Here is an 18,285-nt window from a genome sequence, read left to right as displayed (position 1 = left end):
GACGGCACCACCTTGACAAAGCAGCAGGAAGTGAAATAAACTATGGTACCATCAAATTCCACCAGTGGATGGGAGAAAAAAAGCTAAGAACACACATACCAAAGAAGCAGGCAATTCACATGAAAAAGTCAACAACCCTTTGGCTAATGTTTAAATGACAAAAACATATTGTATGATCATATCACTCATCTTCACGGGACAGAAGGAAGAAATAAGCGAGGACATTAGCAAAACAAGCCGGCAGCACACCGAGTTCTATAAGCCAAGAGTCTGAATTGCTAAAAACTGAGTAATCCTTTCCAGCTCCATCCAGCATTAATTTCCAGGTATCAAGTTATATGTTAATTACACAAATGTGAAGCTAGATGAGGAGAAGTGGTGTTAGTCAGCACCCAGGGGGTGGAAGTTCAGTAAAATAGTTTTGTAAAGCATGTTTCACGCACAGGCCCGGGCCGCTGCTGGCTTAGGAAAAGAGGAATCAGCAGTCAGAGACTTGGATTCTGTCTCCAAATGTAGCCAAGTGCTCCTGTCACTCATTCACTGGGCCCCCTCTAGCCAAACTTTCCTAATAACTTACAAAATGACACAGGGTTCTTTTCCTTTCTGCACATCTGGTATACAAATTAAAAAATGCGAGATCTATGCCCGTTTCAGAGGGGCAGGGCAGACATCCTTAACCACGGTAGCATGGGGAACACAGTTCCACTTAAGGCGTCCCTCGGCCATTTCAGAGGACGGCCCAGGGTCCTCCTGGGGTCCTGGCAGTGTCAGACACCGGCGGACACACTGTACCTGCAACAGGACAGAACATGGAGTTCTGTAACTGCTCGGAGGCCCATGTCTCAGGCTGCGAGAAGTTTATCAACATAACACATCATAACCCTGCCTCCGAGGCCCCCATGCACCACATACCGATCTTGCCTTGATTTGAAGGTGGAGAGCTATGGGGAAGTCCAGGCCTGTCCCAACCAGTGAAAGGCCTGACAGACAACAGGCATCGAGTGGTTACAGCCATGCTGCCGCTGCTTAGGAAGGTCAGAGATCCACCCATGAGGAGCTGAACACTCCTCTTTCCAGGCCTTCTAACAATAAATGATTTTTTCTGATACTGTGGCCCACAGGCCCCTATCAGAGAAGGACTGAAGTGGGTCAATAACAAAACACTCCTCTGCATGGTACAGCATAGGACAGAACAGTCTACAAGCAGATACCGCCTGGCATCCCAGCATGGAGGCCATTTAAAAGCTCCAAGTTCTTTTTTTTTTAATTGAAATACAATTGACAGATGATATTATATTGGTTTCAGGTATATAACATAGTGCTTTGACAATTACTAAATGCTACCATAAGTGTAGATACCATCATTAACATATGGAGATATTGACTATATTCCCTATACTGTCCTTTTCATCCCTATGACTACTTTATAATTGGAAATTTGTCCCTCTTCTTCATCCCCGTCACCTATTTCGCTCATCCCCCCCACCCCATCCCCTGTGGCAACCACCAGCCTGTTCTGTGTTTACGAGTCTATTTCTGTTTTGTTAGTTCATCTGTTTCATTTTTTAGATTCCACATATTAAGAGAAATCATACGGAATTTGTCGTTCTCTGTCTCATTTCTTTCACTTAGAGTATACTGTCTAGGTCCATCCATGTTGTCACAAATAGCAAGATTTCACTCTTCTTTATAGCTGAATAATATTCCACTGTATATACAGATATACTACCTCTTCGAGTTCCTCACATTTAATGGGTGTAGAGATCACACCTGCCCCACACGGTCGTAAGGAGTAACGAGACAGAGAAGTAGTTGGAACAGTAGATGCTTAATAAGTGTTAGCTGTTGATATTTATGCACACATTTACATGCACAGGCAGAGAAAAGGGAGAACATTCTCATTTCATTTGCATGAAATCTAACAAACACCAGATCCTCATTTTTAAGACTCAGAGAAGCAGGGACACTCACCCACCATCACACATGTCAGGAGAAGCAATGCTGGGCTTGCGCACAAGTACTCAGACACTCAGTCAAGTGTCTCTTCCACCATTATTTTTTGAGTGTGTCCTACAAACACCCCTGGCTAGGTGGTTCTAGGTGATACATGGGTGAACATTTTAAGCTCGAATTGTTATCTATTTAATATTTATTTGATTGTTCAGGTATCACTGTTAGGGATGATGTTAGAGCAGGTTATAATGGGGGACCCCCATTAGGAAAAATTGAAATAAATAATATAGTACAGGTGGTGAAAAGATGTAACAGAAAGGACACCCCAAGTTGGGTGAACTCTCTTGGGCTCTGCTTCCCCTCTCAGAGGCTGTGGCTGAACTGAGCTTTCTAACAGAGTTGGCCATTAAAAGTCACCAACTGGCACATCCCAGTGTCCTCTGTGTACCTGTGTCACCCTTTCTGAAGCAAAGCCTCTCAATCCCAGGGCCTCACCTTCCTCCCAGCTTTCTGAAAAAGGCTGTGAGAGGGTGGTCAGCCTCCACAACCCCTTTAGTCATCAACGGCCCCTTTAGTCGTCCCCCATCCCCCAGGCTGGCTCCCCAGCCCTCCCGCGTTAATGTCTTTTTCCTTGTACAGCTATCACAAGAGGGCTGTTTAGAGAGAGGACCTCAGGCTGACCTTTGCTGACAGGCTCCAAGCTCCCTCTGTAAACTGATCTAATGTAAGGCTGGGTAATTAGCGACCAAGTAGTAATTGCAGCTTCTAACTATGCTGGGCCAGGACTGCAAAAATTCCCAGAGGGAGGTGGTGGGGCCCTGCTGGGGACCCCAACCCACACAGAGGCATCTGCTCACAGCCAAAAGGAGGGACTCAGAAACATTTCTGAGGGAGGCCAGCACTTTCCCAGGTTTTAATTAAAGTGGGACCTGGGTAAGGGACAGCCAGCTACAAAAGCATATTAGTAAATAAAGGAGACTAGCTAGAAAGAAATCCATGGCTTGTCTGGAGAGGCCCATTCAGGAAACTATGAGCTCTCAAGGCAGAATGCCCCATGTAAGAAACTTCAGTCCAGCCACAGAAGGAACATAGCAAGTAGCTGTAGCAAAAAGAAATGCAAAAAAGGCAGGACTTACCATGACAGTTCCACTACCAGCCAGCCTGCACTACCCCCAGGGACTCCCCCCACTGCCTGCTCAACTCAACACTGTCCCCCTCACCCTGGCCTGCAACAGCTTAGATGCACCCCCTGAACTCAGAAAATTCAAGAAGCCAGGTCAGCTGGTCTATTCTAAGGGAGCTGTGGGATCGTTTGCTATGATTCGGTAATTCAGCCAGACCCATCCAAAGGGGTCCTATAGCGGCCTCCACTAGTTGCCTCCACACATATGTAACGTGTTTCAGAGTAATGTGCAAAGCCCGCACAGAGAAATAAAGAGGCAAGCATTTCACTGTACAGCAGACCGCCCTCTCCACTACTTTAAAAATAAATACAACTGCACAAAAGAAAACATGATCAGAAAGACTAAAGAACTGTCCCTCTTTCCTCTACAGCAGGACAGTAAGACACCCAACAGCATGCTTCATCCTCCCTGAGGAAACCCTTTATATACCAATCCCACCCCAACCCAATTTCTTCTATCTGCTTTGTCCTAAAAAAGCCACTTCACTGAACTGCTGTTAACTCTTGATAACTCCTGAACCTCTTTCCTCAGGAGAGGTGGCCACCAAGCTTGGGGGGCCGCTGGGCTTTCCCACATGGACTACTTTCTGCCCATCTGAATCACACTCTAGGCTTCCTCAAACTTCATTCCCTCTGCCACGGCGCCACCTGCACCTCCAGTGCATTCAAGGCCGGGCAGGCTCTGTGGGCTGAATCTGTGACAAAAACTGGGGCAGCAGCGGCCGATCGCACTAATTCACCCTCCATTGCCTTCTCCAAACAATTAATACACTTAGTAACTCCTGCCCCCAACAACAGACTCCTCAGACACCCTTCTGTTAACCTCTCCCTGATAGGAGCAGTGGGTCTCCACCAGAATCCTTCGGTTCCCTATCACTTAATCATTTCTTAATCCACAAGGACTTGACACCACACTGTGGTTTTGTTCTCGCTTAATCTTTTATGAGGGACCTTATCAAAAGCTTTCAGAAAATACAAGTGAATTTTGCCAACCAGGTCATCTTTATTATTTCAGAATTCCTTATGAAGAAATTACGGACTTTAATGGTGTAAATGAATATTTAAGACTTGGCATGCGAGTCTTCGATGGGCAAGTCTGACCCAGGTTACGGGTAAGTTGTTGTATTCCCTCCAGCTTTAGAAAGATTCTGGTCTGCCTAGTAGTGAGGGATGATGCTCCAGGTGTGGGTTCCCCCCAAGGCTTTTCTGGACCAGCTGGAACGGGGTATGTGCTGAGTACCAAAGAGATACATGATGTTTATCAGAATTCCAAGGAATAAAAGTTCAGTGTGTCAAGGAAGGCCTGGATCTATCAGTCTACCTGATTTCTACCTTCTCTACCTTTCCCAGGTGGGTGGTAGGCAAGCAGCCTGGCTCCCCTTCATCGCAGCTGGCCCGCACGCCCACGGGGAGCCAGTGACAGCTTCTTGATGTTGACACCGTTTATATTCCCTCCTAACACCTGTTTGTTGTCACTATTATTTCTAATTAGCACTCTGCAACAAACAGCCCTGAGCGCAGGGGCAGGCTTCCCCCGATGGAACAATTATAGATGCTCCAGGTGCAGGGTGTTTCCTGGGCACCTAAAATTATTTTCTTAGCAAGTTTAAAGGTAAGCCATCTAGACAAATACACACATCCACAAGAGTGGCCTTTGGGCAGGGATCAAAAGCTGTGGTGCAATTCTGGAACCCCTTTCCGAAATCCCTTCCCTTCAAGTAAATGAGAGGGTTAAGGTAATCCACACTCACATCGCCACATGTTCCCGATCACCGGGGAAACCCTCAGCCTTCGCTGCACGCATGTCAGCTTCTCACACCACATCTAGTCCAAGGCTGCAAGCTAGGCACCAGAAAGCCAGGCAAGGTCCTCGCTCCTATAGCCAGATGGATGTGCCTGCCTCCTCCCCTTCACACAATGGTGAAATTAATGAGTCCAGAAAATAGTCTAGGATTCACAGTCCTGGGTAATTCTTTACCTTTGAAGAAGACCATTAGTGTCAAGGCGTAACTGGACGTCTATTAGAGGAGGTACCACAAACGAGCTGCCCCAACTCTTCCATTCTCAGTACGTGCTCTCCAATCCGGGTGTCCTAGAGGACGGAATGGGAGCTGCAGTCCATTAGGGCAACACAGCAGTTCAGCCTGGACTTAATGAGCTTTTGCAAGGAAGCAGGAAGTCTATAAAGTAATTTAAATAACTTCCAGCCCTGAAATAAAGGAAATTAAGCCACTGGCACAAACCTCTCTGATGAACACCTTTTTTGTCCCTCCAAACACACGCACAACTACAGCTGTCATATTTCTCTCCCCAGTGCTGACCCCCAAATCCCCCTAACATGGAACACACAAAGGCCATCAGTCTTCAGAGCTCTCCAACCTCCTGCAGACACTGTAGGCACGGTGTGTAGAAAATGGGAGCGTGGCGTGTAGCAAGAACACATGAATCAGATTCCAAACCCCACCTTGAGTCCGGCCCCTCCCTAGCTGCCTGCCCTTGGGTGAATCATACAACCTCACAGGGCTTCTGCAGCTCACCGTGAACATAGGAAAGGTCTTGGTCTGGCCAAACAACCTCTGAGATTAAAAAGGTCAAATGAGCACACACGAGAACAGTGCAAACGGAAAATGCAAATAAATGTTTGTATTATTCTGGCCGCCAAAGTTCTTAGGCTCCAGAATTTCTCAATATTTTGTTCAAGAGGTACTGTACTATCATTACCTTTCTCTTAACTGTGAATATTTATTCATAGGTTCTTCTATTTTTCCTAAGCCCTTAAACATAGGCAGTTTTGCATGGATAATTACTAGTCCAACTAGACATGACTTCCTAATGGCAGGGACTGTGGCCTTCCATCTTCTGTAAACCAGGGTGTGCAGACCTCTGACCAGCTCCAAGTAGGTTCTTGTTCTTGATAAAGGGTTGGAATCAACAAGCCACGTGGATACCCATTCGTTCTCAAGTACCAATATGCTACCAAGTGTCCATCAATTCTCTATGAAAAGAGATCAACCTCATAAGATTCATAACTGGCTGTGAGTCTACAAGAGGAGTGGGGGTCTGGGTTCCCTTCTGTGCAAAAATGGCCCGGACTTCTCGCATTAAGAGGCACTGCCCTCCATGAAAATTTAAGCCACAGTCAGCATGGCAGTTTCACCCGGTAAACCTAAGCTGCCGGAAGGTCGCGACTGTCTCTGGCTGCAGAGTGAAGTTTACTTTATTGATAATAATCAGCCAGATACGGACTGGTTTGACCAGTACTATGGATGCAGGATCACAGAAAGACAAACGTAAAAGCAGCGCTTACGGTCAATCTCGTTTTGCTAGCCCTCTAGATGTTACTACTGACAACTGGCACGGTAAACCTTTGACCCTTCGGCTGGTAAAAGCCAACAGCGAGGGTGGGCACTCATTTGCCAAGAAAGCCTCCCCAGCGCCCTCTGCGCAGGAGAGCGAGATCAGCTGGTCGGGTCCTGCTCAGAAAGGGCCTCTCCCAAGCCAACCTGAGCAGGGAAATCACAGAAGTCTAACTTTGCTTTACATAAAAGGCACACCTTCTTCACAAACAGGTTCTGAGCGAAATTGCTCTGTTGCTCCCATTGATGACTGTGGGGTAAGAACTTAATACCACTGAAGAATTACACAGAGCTGTCTTGCCCGTGGGCCTGTGTAACTGGAATGACTGGATGGAAAGGGTCCAGAGGTCTGTTTGAGCAAGAGCTCTTGAGTAATCGTCTTTCCCCAGAGGGCTTGCCACGGTAAAGCCCCTCAGCCCAGGGCATCTGAAGACACCCAGGCCTCCCCGTGTAGGTGGGGCAACTCATCCTTCCGGCAAAGGTCTCCTCTCTTACAGTCAGACCACAGCCAGAGGGACGCAGTCTGGCGAATTTGTCTAGAGCAGCTTACTCCGGAAAGCACGCACAGGGTGTCTCCCGTGGCATTATTCAGGGCACTCCCGCCTGGCACCAAGCCCGACTTCCCACAGCATGCACTGACCAAGAACCACAGCGAGCACATCTGGGGGTCTCCCTTGTGTAGCCATCCTTTCTCTAAATCCTTCATCGAAATGAATTTTAAATGTCCTAGTCATTGCCACATTACAAAATGGAAAAAAGCAACGGATGGAATTGTTCATATACTTTATTTAATCCAATGTGGCTAAAATATTTCCAATGTAATCCACTTGAATTCTATTAGGATATTTCCCCTTGTTTTCATACTAAGGCCTGGACACTTGAGGTGTGTCCCACTCATAGCACACATCAACGCAGACCAGCCACATTTCAAGTGGTCAGTAGCCACATGTGGCTGGTGGCTTCCAAACGGCAGCGATCAAAAGCATCAGCTTCTGCTGCTGGTGAGAACCTAAACTTAACTTGGGTCTGGCCTCACTGTAATAATTCATGCTTGTTTTTCCCACTCACAGACTTCACAGAACTCACCCCTACTTCAAGATTCTTTCCCACGGCATTTACAATTATATTTGGGTGACATGTCAAGAAGTTAAGCTGGCTGGGTCTGGAGTGAACAGATTTTCAAGAAATCATATACAACTTATCTGTTCAATCAGATCTTCTCTCCGGGGCTTGTCCACCATTCAACTAGACCCTCGGGATTTCTTAATTTAAAATCCTCGTAACCCTGTAACTTGAAATTTCACCATCTCCACAATGATGTGTAGTTAACTATGTGATGGCCACAGCAATGTCTCCTGGGTGGTGCGTGCTCAACCGTGACAGACTCCATTTCAGATTCAAGATTATGCTGAAATACTTCTGCCCTGGTCACACACGATGTCCATACTCTGTGTACACAACAGTACACAGAGTAATTGACTGTGGTCCCTCCTGTGGAACCCTAAGGCACAAAGAAATGCAGGACAAATCTACAAGTTTGGGAATTGCTATAAACAGAAGAAAGATTTTTCCACAGAAGATAACATATTTAGGCGATGTCAGCAACTGCTAGCCAGAAAACTCTGCAGGCGCTGTGCAGGAGGGGCACAAAGTTACTTCAAACACAACAGTGCAAGGTGATGCATCTGTCTTGAGTGCTGAGCCCCGGTAGGACCCCCATTCTTCAGGGATAGTGAGCATTATACAAGTCAGGTCTGGGACGGCACACCTCCCAGTGCCAGGGCAGGCTGGGTAGGGGTCCCACTGAGCCCATCAGATACATCATCCCAGCAGCAGTTCCCACTCAGCCCCTTTCCCTGCATTTGCATCAGCTTACCCTGAGGAGAATCGGCTATGATCTAGAAAGTGACCCTGGAGAGCTAAGGACTGTTGCAGGCTCATCAATCCAGACTCAGATCTAAGGGCAGTACAACCAGAGGGAAACTGACAGATGCAGAAAATAGCTCATTTCTGGCTCGTTGTTCTGGCTTGGGCAAGAGAAGGTGTGTGCAGTGCCTGGGACGAAGGACTGAACAGGCTGAGGCCGGGATTTGTTCCAGGAGCCCCCAGGGGACAGGCCTGGCTCCTGAGCCTGGAAATGGGGAGGGCGCATCTCCAACAGGTGGAGGCTCCCAGCAAAGTATGCCAGGCAAGAGAAAAGAGGGGAACCGCTCTCTGTCAACACTACTCTTGGCATCCTCCCATCCCCCAGGAGGGACCCTCAGCCTGCCCCCAAGGCCACGGGACGAGGGAGGAGCTGGGGATGATGAGAGAGGAAGGAAGGAGGCGGCTCTTCTTGGCGAGCTGATGGGGTGTGAGTGGTGAGCATTAATTAAAAAGCCATCCGGGAACAATGGTCTTTTCATATTTGAAGCCTGTTCTGCACAAAGCTCAGCTTGTTCTAGGGGGAGGTCTCTGCTTTAGATTTTTTTCTTACTCATTTCCGAGGGTTGTGGCAATGTCTGGCACCCAGCTCGATCCACTGGAGTGTCCCCAACCAGAGGCTGTACAAGGCAGACCTCCTCAACTTCATAGGTGGTGCCATTCAGGTACAAAAAAAAAAGGTGGGGAGGCAACTTCGGGAAGTTGTTCTGTTTCAATCCACAAGCTCCCAGAGAGCTCCTGGGCGTTTCCCCGAATAGCTGCCTAACCCACAGAAATATACACTGGACGTTTTCTTCAGTCAAACACCCATTTCCCTCTCAAATTACACTAGACATACCACACCCGGCAGACACAGGGCGGGGAGTCGTGGGTCTAACAGACAGCCAACAGACGCTCCAAGCATGAAGTCTGAGAGGACAGTGAATGGACATCAGGAGTGCTGAGACCCCCTCTGCGTTCCAGCCCACTCCTGGAATCTCAGCAACACCTCAAACTGTCCTTAAGAAAAGCAGTTTTTAAACCAGGGACAGGAGCGAACACTGAGCAACTAAGAAGGTCCTGACACTTCAAAAAACCATCACCCGCCTCAATCCTTACCATCTCGGTGGGCAGTCCCCTCGGATCCCACCTCCTGGTACTCACACCCTTGTGTAACCCCTCCCTCTCCAGTGTGGGCTGTGTACAGTGACTCACTTCTAAACAAGAGTCTACAAATAGAACAGGTCACTTCTGAGAAGACGTTGCAAAGAGACTATAGTTCTGTCACCTGCACTCTCCCTAGTGGAAGCCAAATGCCAGGTTGCATGCTACTCTAAGGACAGGCCCCCGGGTCAAGAAATGGGGGGCAGCCCCCAGCCAACAGGGGAACAGAAGCCCTCGATCCAGCAGCCCTGGAGGAACTGAATCCTGCCAACAACATGATGAGCTCAGACACAGGACCTTCCCCAGCAGAGCTATCAGGTGAGCACACAGCCCTGGCCAACATCTTCATGCAGCCTCCTGAGAGACCTCAAGACAGAGGCCCCTGCGAAGCCACACCCAGATTCCTTGCCTGCAGAAACTAGGAGATAATGAATGTTTGCTGTTTTAAGACACTAAGCTTAGGGATAATTTGTTATGCAGCAATAGATAACTAATACATGCCCCTCCACTTTACAAATGGAGAAAGAGAAGGTTTGGGCCAGTAAATGGGAGGGCTGAGATTCTTACTGGGCCAGACACATCCTTTATAGCCGCTTTCCCCTCACCATGCTGGTGTGGCTATCAAGCTCACATTTTGGTCCCTGAAGTCATGAAGTTATAATACTCACTGGGCCTCTGCACCAACACAGATGACACACAGATAACCTGAAACTCGTGCCTTAAAATAAAAGGACACTGGATTCCTTCAGAATGTCAGATCTGAAAGTAGGGCAAAGAGATGATCTGGCTTGACTTTCTCTTTTTACAGATAAAGAAACTGAGACCCACAGTCACAGCCCAGCAAAGGCAGAACTCAAATGCTGGCCAAAATGGCACAAACCTCTTTGGGATCTTGGAAATTTAGCCCAAACATGCTGAACATACCTCGGATTTGCTGGCCAAGAAAATCCCATCAGTCACTCTGATGTCTGCTTTGACACACCCTGTTCATGTCCCGTGGCAGCCATTCCCTGCCTTGGTAAGTCCACCCACTAACTGGGCAGCTTTCTCCTGCACCTGTGCCCCCAAGTCCCTCCACACAGGGACAGGGGGCAACAGGTAGACAGTCTGCCCCTTGGTTAACCTGTGAAGGAAAATCCTCATTCTCAGCTTATGTTGAGGCAGAGCCTTAAGCTACTTTTAAGGTCTATGACACGTCAGGAAGATGATGCGATGCTTCCCTCCGGAGAGCTAAAACTGGCAGAGGTGTTCTCAGATCTCCAGGAGGATTCCACAGGCTTGCACATCACTGACTAAGACATACATATTTTTACCAACACATACTCTAGACACTTACAGTAAAGTTCATAAATAATTAAGACTAAGTAGTCTAAGGACATTTTCTGAGGCACTTTTGCTTTAAAAACAACAACAACAACAAAAACCTAGGCCCTCATTCGTAAGGTTGAATAATATCCGAGCCGTCCAGACATAGCCAAAAACCAGTGATATTCAAGTGATTGTACATTCTCACTCTCGGACATACGTGTCTTTTATTATGAAAGCAATAGATATTCACTATTCAGAGTTTAGAACACAAAGTATTAAAAGTAGCTTGTACTTCTACCCCCTGGAAAAAACCACTCAGTTAATATTCTATTATATGTATCCTTCAGCCTCTCCTTCACACATATTTTAAAAATTAAACTGAAGTCCCATGGTATGCACGGCCTCCTTTAATTTAATTTTACATTACTGTTTTCCCATATCCATAACCATGAGACAAAGGTTTTAAATAGTCACGTAAGAATCTGCCATATGGATGCACCACAGTTCGAATCAATCCCCTGTGAGGGATTTAGATTGTTTCCATTTTCACTATTATAAATGCCTACAAAGAAATCTTTATTTACATATTTCTTTTGCACAACTCCAATGATTTCTCTGGTTATAAATTAAGGTGCCGAGTCACTAGCCTGATTCTGTACATTAGAGATAAATCAGTGAAAACACAAAGATTCCTGCCCTTGTGAAGCTTATATTCTAGCAGGGGAGACAATCAAGGATAATAAAGTTTAAAATTATCTAGTATTTTATTAGGTGACGCAGGCGATGGTAACAAGGGAAAGGCAGGATAGAGTTCGGAGAATCAGCAACTTGCAGTGAGACAAGCTACAAATGTAAATAAACCTTATTTTAAAGTTTCTTGACACACATGGCCAAACTACTCCCAGAAAGGGTGCATCAATTTTTCTTCCTTCTCACCATTAACTGGGTATTTGCTTTACAATAATATCTTGGTTGCAAAACACACAAAAAGCTCAATCTCACTGGTAATTAGATAAGGTAAAATAGGGGCTACCACTCATCTCTTCACATAGGCAATGTGAATTTATTCTTCATATGAGTTGCCCATTCATATTCTTTTTTTTTATTTTTTTATTTTTTTATTGAAGGGTAGTTGACAACAGTATTGCATTACATTAGTTTCAGGTGTACAACACAGTGATTCAACATTTATATACATGATAATTCTAGGTACCAGGTATCACCATACCAAGTTGTTACAATATTTTGACTATATTCCTTATGCTATACATTACATCCCGGTTACCTATTTATTTTACAATTGGAAGTGTGTTTAAATATATATATATATATATTTTTTTTTGTGAGGGCATCTCTCATATTTATTGATCAAATAGTTGTTAACCACAATAAATTTCTGTATAGGAGGGTCAATACTCAATGTACAATCATTAATCCACCCCAAGCCTAATTTTTGTCAGTCTCCAATCTTCTGATGCATAATGAACAAATTCTTACATGGAGTACAAATTCTTACATAGTGAATAAGTTACATGGTGAACAGTGCAAGGGCAGTCATCACAGAAGCTTTCGGTTTTGTTCATGCATTATGAACTATACACAGTCAGTTCAAATATGACTATTGATTTGATTTTTAAACTTGATTTATATGTGGATACCACATTTCTCTATTATTATTATTTTTAATAAAATGCTGAAGTGGTAGGTAGATACCCCATTCATATTCTTTGCTCACTTTTCTACTATCTTTTTCTATCATTGATTTTAAGAGCTCTTTATATATTGAGGTTATTTAAGACAAGCTCTATCAATTACATGTACTGTCAACATCTTTTCCCAGTTTGTCATATGCCTTTAAATTTCTTGATTAGTACCCAGCAGACAGAATTTTTTTTTTATGTAGTAAATCAGTATTTCCACTATGATTTCTTTCACTATAAGAACTGGGCCTAATATCCATTCCTGCCCCATATTCAGATTAACATTAACCTATACTTTCTTCTAGCTCTTTGTGACTTCAGTTTTACTTTCACCTCTCTAATCTGGAATGTATGGTAATATATTCTATGAGGAATGGCTGTAAGTTTTCCCCTACTTGGTTATCTACCTTACAACCATTTATTGCATAACTGCACAATATGCAATATTGCAAAATACTACAGGTAGCAAAGCACAGTGAAAGAGATCATTGGTTTTGCTGTCTATCAGATCAGTGCTCAAGTCTGGGTAACCTTGGGCAAGTAGTCTATAAACATGAGTAAAAGGAACTATTCATAGTGGCCACCTCATACAGTTCTTGTGTGTGTGGATTAAATAAATTCACATGAAAGTGTTTAGCATAATGCCTGACACTTAGAAGTACTGAAAAAAGTGAGCTTTTATTATTTTAACTCCTCGCACTTACTTGAAATGCTACATTACCTGACACATTTCTATTTGATTCCATTCTGTTGAGTAGTCTCTATAGCATTTTCTAACCCAGTTTTCCAAGTATTTGAGAAGGCTGACTTTTTGAAATTTTACTTTGTAACTGAACTCTATACCTAATTCAATTTAAATGTGTCTTGGGTATTGTAGGAAGACAATAACACCTGCAAATAATTTTTTTAACCATTATTTGACTTTGGTTTGTACATTCTGGCCAATTCAATAAGGCAGAAAAAAGAAATGGTACACCGGGCAATCTTTGTTTTATTCCCCATTTCATAATGCTGCCTCTCATGGTTCACCAGTAAGGCTCCAGCTATTGGGCTGTTTGTTTTGCCATCAAATTAATGCAATCTCTTTGCATCCTGGTTTTTTAAAATTCTACACAAACTAGGAATAAGAGTAGAAAATTACCAGATGCCTTTTTTTGATATGTATTTTTTCTTCTTTCTGCCTAGGTGATGTATTTGAAGAATAGACATTCTAATGTTTAGCTCTTCTGACATTTATGGGATAAACCTTATGTGATCATGATTCTTTTAAAATACTGAATTCAATCTTCAACTGTTTATTTGGCATTTTTCATCTATATTTATGACTGAGCTCAATCTTCAGTCTTCTCTTTGTGTAATCTTTGTAATGATGCTGGTTCCCAAAGTTGTACTAGCTCTATAAAATTAACTGCGATGGTTTACTGCTTTTTCTATGCTCCAAAATAGTTTATTTAGCAGGCAATTATTTTGTCTTCCAAAGTTTAAAAGAACTCATCCATTAAACCGCTTGCATCCAGAGCCCTTTTTGGAAATACGATTTTTTTTACATGTTTGGTTTCTTCCCTAGTTTCACACTGATGAGTCACTTTCCTAGAATAGCCATGTCAACTGAGATTTTCAAAGTTGTTGTATTTTAAGTTACCATATTCTATTTTTATATTAAAAAATAATTATTTCAAATATAACTTATAATTTATTACTCTTTTTTTTTCCATCACATCAACTCATTTTTAGTTTTGTGTGTCTGGGTTTTTCCTTTTCTTAATTAGATATGACACAGTGGTTTTTGGTCTATTTCCTTGATTTTTTTTGACCCAGATAAACAGCTCTTAAATTTATCACTTCAATGTTTTTGTCTGTTTTCTAATTCATTAATATCACTTGTACATTATTAGGCATCCAAAAAATGATCTCTTAATTCTGTTTTCTTCTTTCCAACCTTGAGTGGAACACTTAATTTCATTTATTTTCATTTTCCTTTATTTAATAATGAGACAGTTTAAAGCTATGAATGTGCCCCTGATTATAACTTTGGCAATAACCCATGCATTTATATAGAGAGTTCTCAGTATTTCCTAATGACTCTTTAACAGCAATTTTATCTCCTCTTTAACCCACGTGATTCAGGAAAATATTTTTTAATTTTCAAGTAACTGGATTTCATTAATGTTTTTAATATTAAGTACTCCATAGAGGACGTAAACATCTCTGAAAGAACATGAAGAAACCATTGCAAAGGAAAAGAAAAAAACTTTGAAGCAGAAAACACTACCCATGTTTAAGTACTTACGTAATACCGTGACAGCCATACCCAAGTATACGCCTTATAGAAAGGGTCTAACAGCAGGTGATTCTGAGGAACTAAGTGATTCTGGGGCACAGAGCACAGGAAGAGAGGGAAAAGGAAAGCTCCTCTGTACCTTCTGAAAATTTTATTGTGGGCATGTATTGCCTCTTTAAAAATTAATTTAAAAAGCCAAGCCATCTCTCAATACATGCGATAATACCATCCCAGATATACTAAGTATATCACCAAGTAAATTTCCATACTTCCCTTGATGAACTTTGGAGACCGATTTCATTGAGCAAGACTTGGCTCCAAGATGATAAACATCCGTGGTTGGAGAAAGGAGGAGGAAAAAAAGAGATCTCTAATTCTGCAACCTCCAAATACAGAAGAACTAAGAACTTAAGGAAAAGGAAATAATCAAAAAAAGTTTAATCCAGTTTCAACCAGCTACCATTCTGACACCTGAAATGCAAGAACATACCGCTGAAAGGATGGCAGAATTCCCAGTTTCACCCACGTCCTCTTCTACTCTTTCCCATTGTAGCAATGCTCCCTTGTCAGGCGTTTTGGTTGGAGTAGACTTCTCCATTATTAACTTCAAATGGATTTCGATCCCAAATTCATTCAGTTAACTTGGGATTCTAAGTGTTATGCCATAGTCAACCCCCACCCTCCCCACCAACTTTGCAATGTCAACTGCAAAAGATAAGAAAAAACAAACTCCAGAAATCAGTTTTCCAATTTATGTTGAAGAAATCTGCTTCCCTCTTTCTAATTCCCACAACTGGGAAAATCCATAGATTATGTTACCGTGTAATGAAGGATGCCAGTAAACAGAAAGTCACAGGCTCGCCGCACACACAACAGATGACACTGCATGTAATTGCAAACCCGACCAAGTTATGTACTCCTGGGAGTATTATTAGTGAGATGTTGTTATTTAATGCCTCTACTGTTTGGAAAAAAATTCATTCCATGTGGATGAAAGATGAGTACATTACCCCGAATATGGGGAAAAATATAAAACGTAATAATATATCACTTCAAATCTATACCATTGTACGCAAGGACAAGGTGGTAGCACCAAAGCTGAGGAATTCAGAACTCAAGAATACGAGGTGTTAGCTCATTGCTGGCGACCCAATCCCACGCTGGCACTGGCGTTCTAGGCAGCCAGTAGCGGAAGTCAGAGCCATCCTTTTTATTTACTTGAGAAACTCACAGAGAGACTTCCATTGACAACACCCACGGAGGTCCAGCCCTACAGGAAAAGAGCGCTTAGCAAGGCCTTCTGATAGCTAAGAGGCTGCAGGACAAGAGGCTGGGCAAGAGCCATCCAGACAGACACCCTCAGAGCCAGGTAAGCAATGCCCAACATGGCAAGGAAACAGCCCCACCTCCACTGACTATCTAGGGGCCAAACCGCGTTCAGACTCTGCACTGTGCGTGCCCCATTCCTTCCTCTACCTTCCTGAACACAGGAGTTTTAGCAGTCACTGCTGCTGCTGAAACAAAAGACGGATGACAGGAAAACCTGGTGACCTTTGGCGGTTCCCTAGCAAAGGGGAAGTGTAAAAGTGCAGAGGCGAGCGCAGGACAGCTGCACTAATCCCTTTGTGTCCAGCAGTAATTAATAGTATAATCCACATTTAAGATGCATTAAAGCGAAAATGCTGCTTTATCAGAGCACTCGGCACACTGCCCCAAGGCAGAACCTCCCCTGCTGACCTGCAGAACCAGGTTACCTCATCTCAGACGTCTCCTCTCAGGGGAGCTGGCTCTAGACACCTCGTAAAAGATCTGAGCTGGCAGCCAGAAGTCTCGAGTTGGCTGATAGGCTCCGTGTCCGTCTTCGGAAACCAATCCCCCTCCACTGCCGGGCCACCCGGCACATGGACTCTACTCAGATCAAGGGGGCATTCAAATCAAGCGCTGCTCTCTGGGTAACACGGAACATTTTAATGTCACAAGGCCTCCAATGGATTCTTAAGATTTAAACTAATCCCTCCCACCCCCAAAATGATGCTGGGATAATGCAAGGAGAATTAAGATGCCCTGCAATTCAATTTGATGAGACACCCTTTTAAGGTGTTCCTTCAATATTTTGTGCAAATTCTGGGGCCACCAGGTAAGTTTCCATCAAGGAGCAGAAGCCAACTGCTGCCTCCTAGACCCAAGGAGGAAGCCTCTTTCATCCCTACTGTATTACTATCTTTAAAGAGGGGCGTGCCATTAGCTCAAGCACAAAGCACATTCAAGCTACAATCAAACATTACAGCCACTTAAGGCTAGAGGCACCCGCACAACTACACTTTGCAGCCACCACTGACTGATCATGATCTCAGTTCTCCAGCATCATGCCATCTCACAGAACAGGTACAACTAACAGTAGGGGGGTAGGCTCAAACTCCCGTTCAACTCCGCACCGCAGCCACGGTACATCTCAGCCCACCTCGGCACCATGACAGGGGTCCTAAGCCCGTGGCTGGCGCCTGATGGTGGCCACATGCTACAACAGCAATTGGCCTCCATCCCACAAGCCCTCTTGGAATTTGGTTGAAACTGCTGTTTTCTTCATCTTGGCAACTGGACATAAAAAAGAAGAATCTGATTGAAATCATTTTAATCTCAAGTTTTGAGATCCTGACATGTCTATGATTTGGGCACCCAAAAACCTACGCTTGTTCCAAAAAATCATGCCTTTAAGGTCCTTACCTAAAACCCAACACATTCCTCTATAATGTCATTTAATTACTCTAGGTGTAATCCAAACAGGGCAATTCCTCAAACTAAAACTACCAGGGAACGGTCAAGGAAAGAAGCAACATTTGCAATATGACTTCTCGTAGAAAATGTATCCACAAGGCTTCTAGAAACATATCCCCACTCTACGAACATGCTCCCTTCTGAGGCTGCCAAGAAGCCACAGTCCAGTAACCGGACATCCAGGGAGGCACACGGGAACCATTTCTAACTATGTGCCACAGACCTGGCCTCTAGGGGAGGCGCCCACCAAGAGGCGTACAAGAGGTGCAGAGAGGAGGCCGGCATCCCACCCATGGCCACAGGCTGCCTGTTTGTACTTTGACTGACCTCTCAAGCACTGCTGGGGTCCCCCTGAACCTCTGCTCACACTCTTACAATGCCTGGATTCTTCCTCGGGAATTCTGTAAATGCTGTCTTTCTCTCTCTGGTACTAGTTTTGGTACCTCACCACAATACAACTTAACAAAACAGCACCACATCATTTGGGGAGGAGAAAAGATACCAAATTTCACCTCAAAGCCTTCCCCTCATTCCCAAGAAAACATCCTTTGCCGGAACAGGTAACCTGCTCCCGCTTTCCCGAGGATATCTGGTTTAGCGTTATCCTCCCCAGCCACCTCACTCCAGGGCCACGTGGGGCTTTCCTTCTTTGCCAAATGCACC

General features: G+C 44.2%; 1 protein-coding gene and 1 long non-coding RNA gene across 7 annotated transcripts in view; one reads left to right on the top strand and one right to left on the bottom strand.

Annotated features, from left to right (window-relative positions):
* ZFHX3 (zinc finger homeobox 3) overlaps positions 1 to 18,285 on the bottom strand; it is a 235,847-nt gene that overhangs the window by 176,893 nt on the left and 40,669 nt on the right. The window lies entirely within an intron of this gene.
* LOC130681054 (uncharacterized) lies at positions 8,422 to 15,820 on the top strand. Its single transcript, XR_008994109.1, has 3 exons — positions 8,422 to 9,876; positions 10,367 to 11,944; positions 12,576 to 15,820. It is a non-coding gene; the product is annotated as an uncharacterized LOC130681054 (long non-coding RNA).

The sequence above is a fragment of the Manis pentadactyla genome, chromosome 15 (assembly GCF_030020395.1).
Source record: "Manis pentadactyla isolate mManPen7 chromosome 15, mManPen7.hap1, whole genome shotgun sequence".
Lineage (NCBI taxonomy): Eukaryota > Metazoa > Chordata > Mammalia > Pholidota > Manidae > Manis > Manis pentadactyla.
The sequence above is the reverse complement of the archived record's forward strand: the minus strand, read 5'-3'. Positions and strand labels throughout refer to the sequence as shown.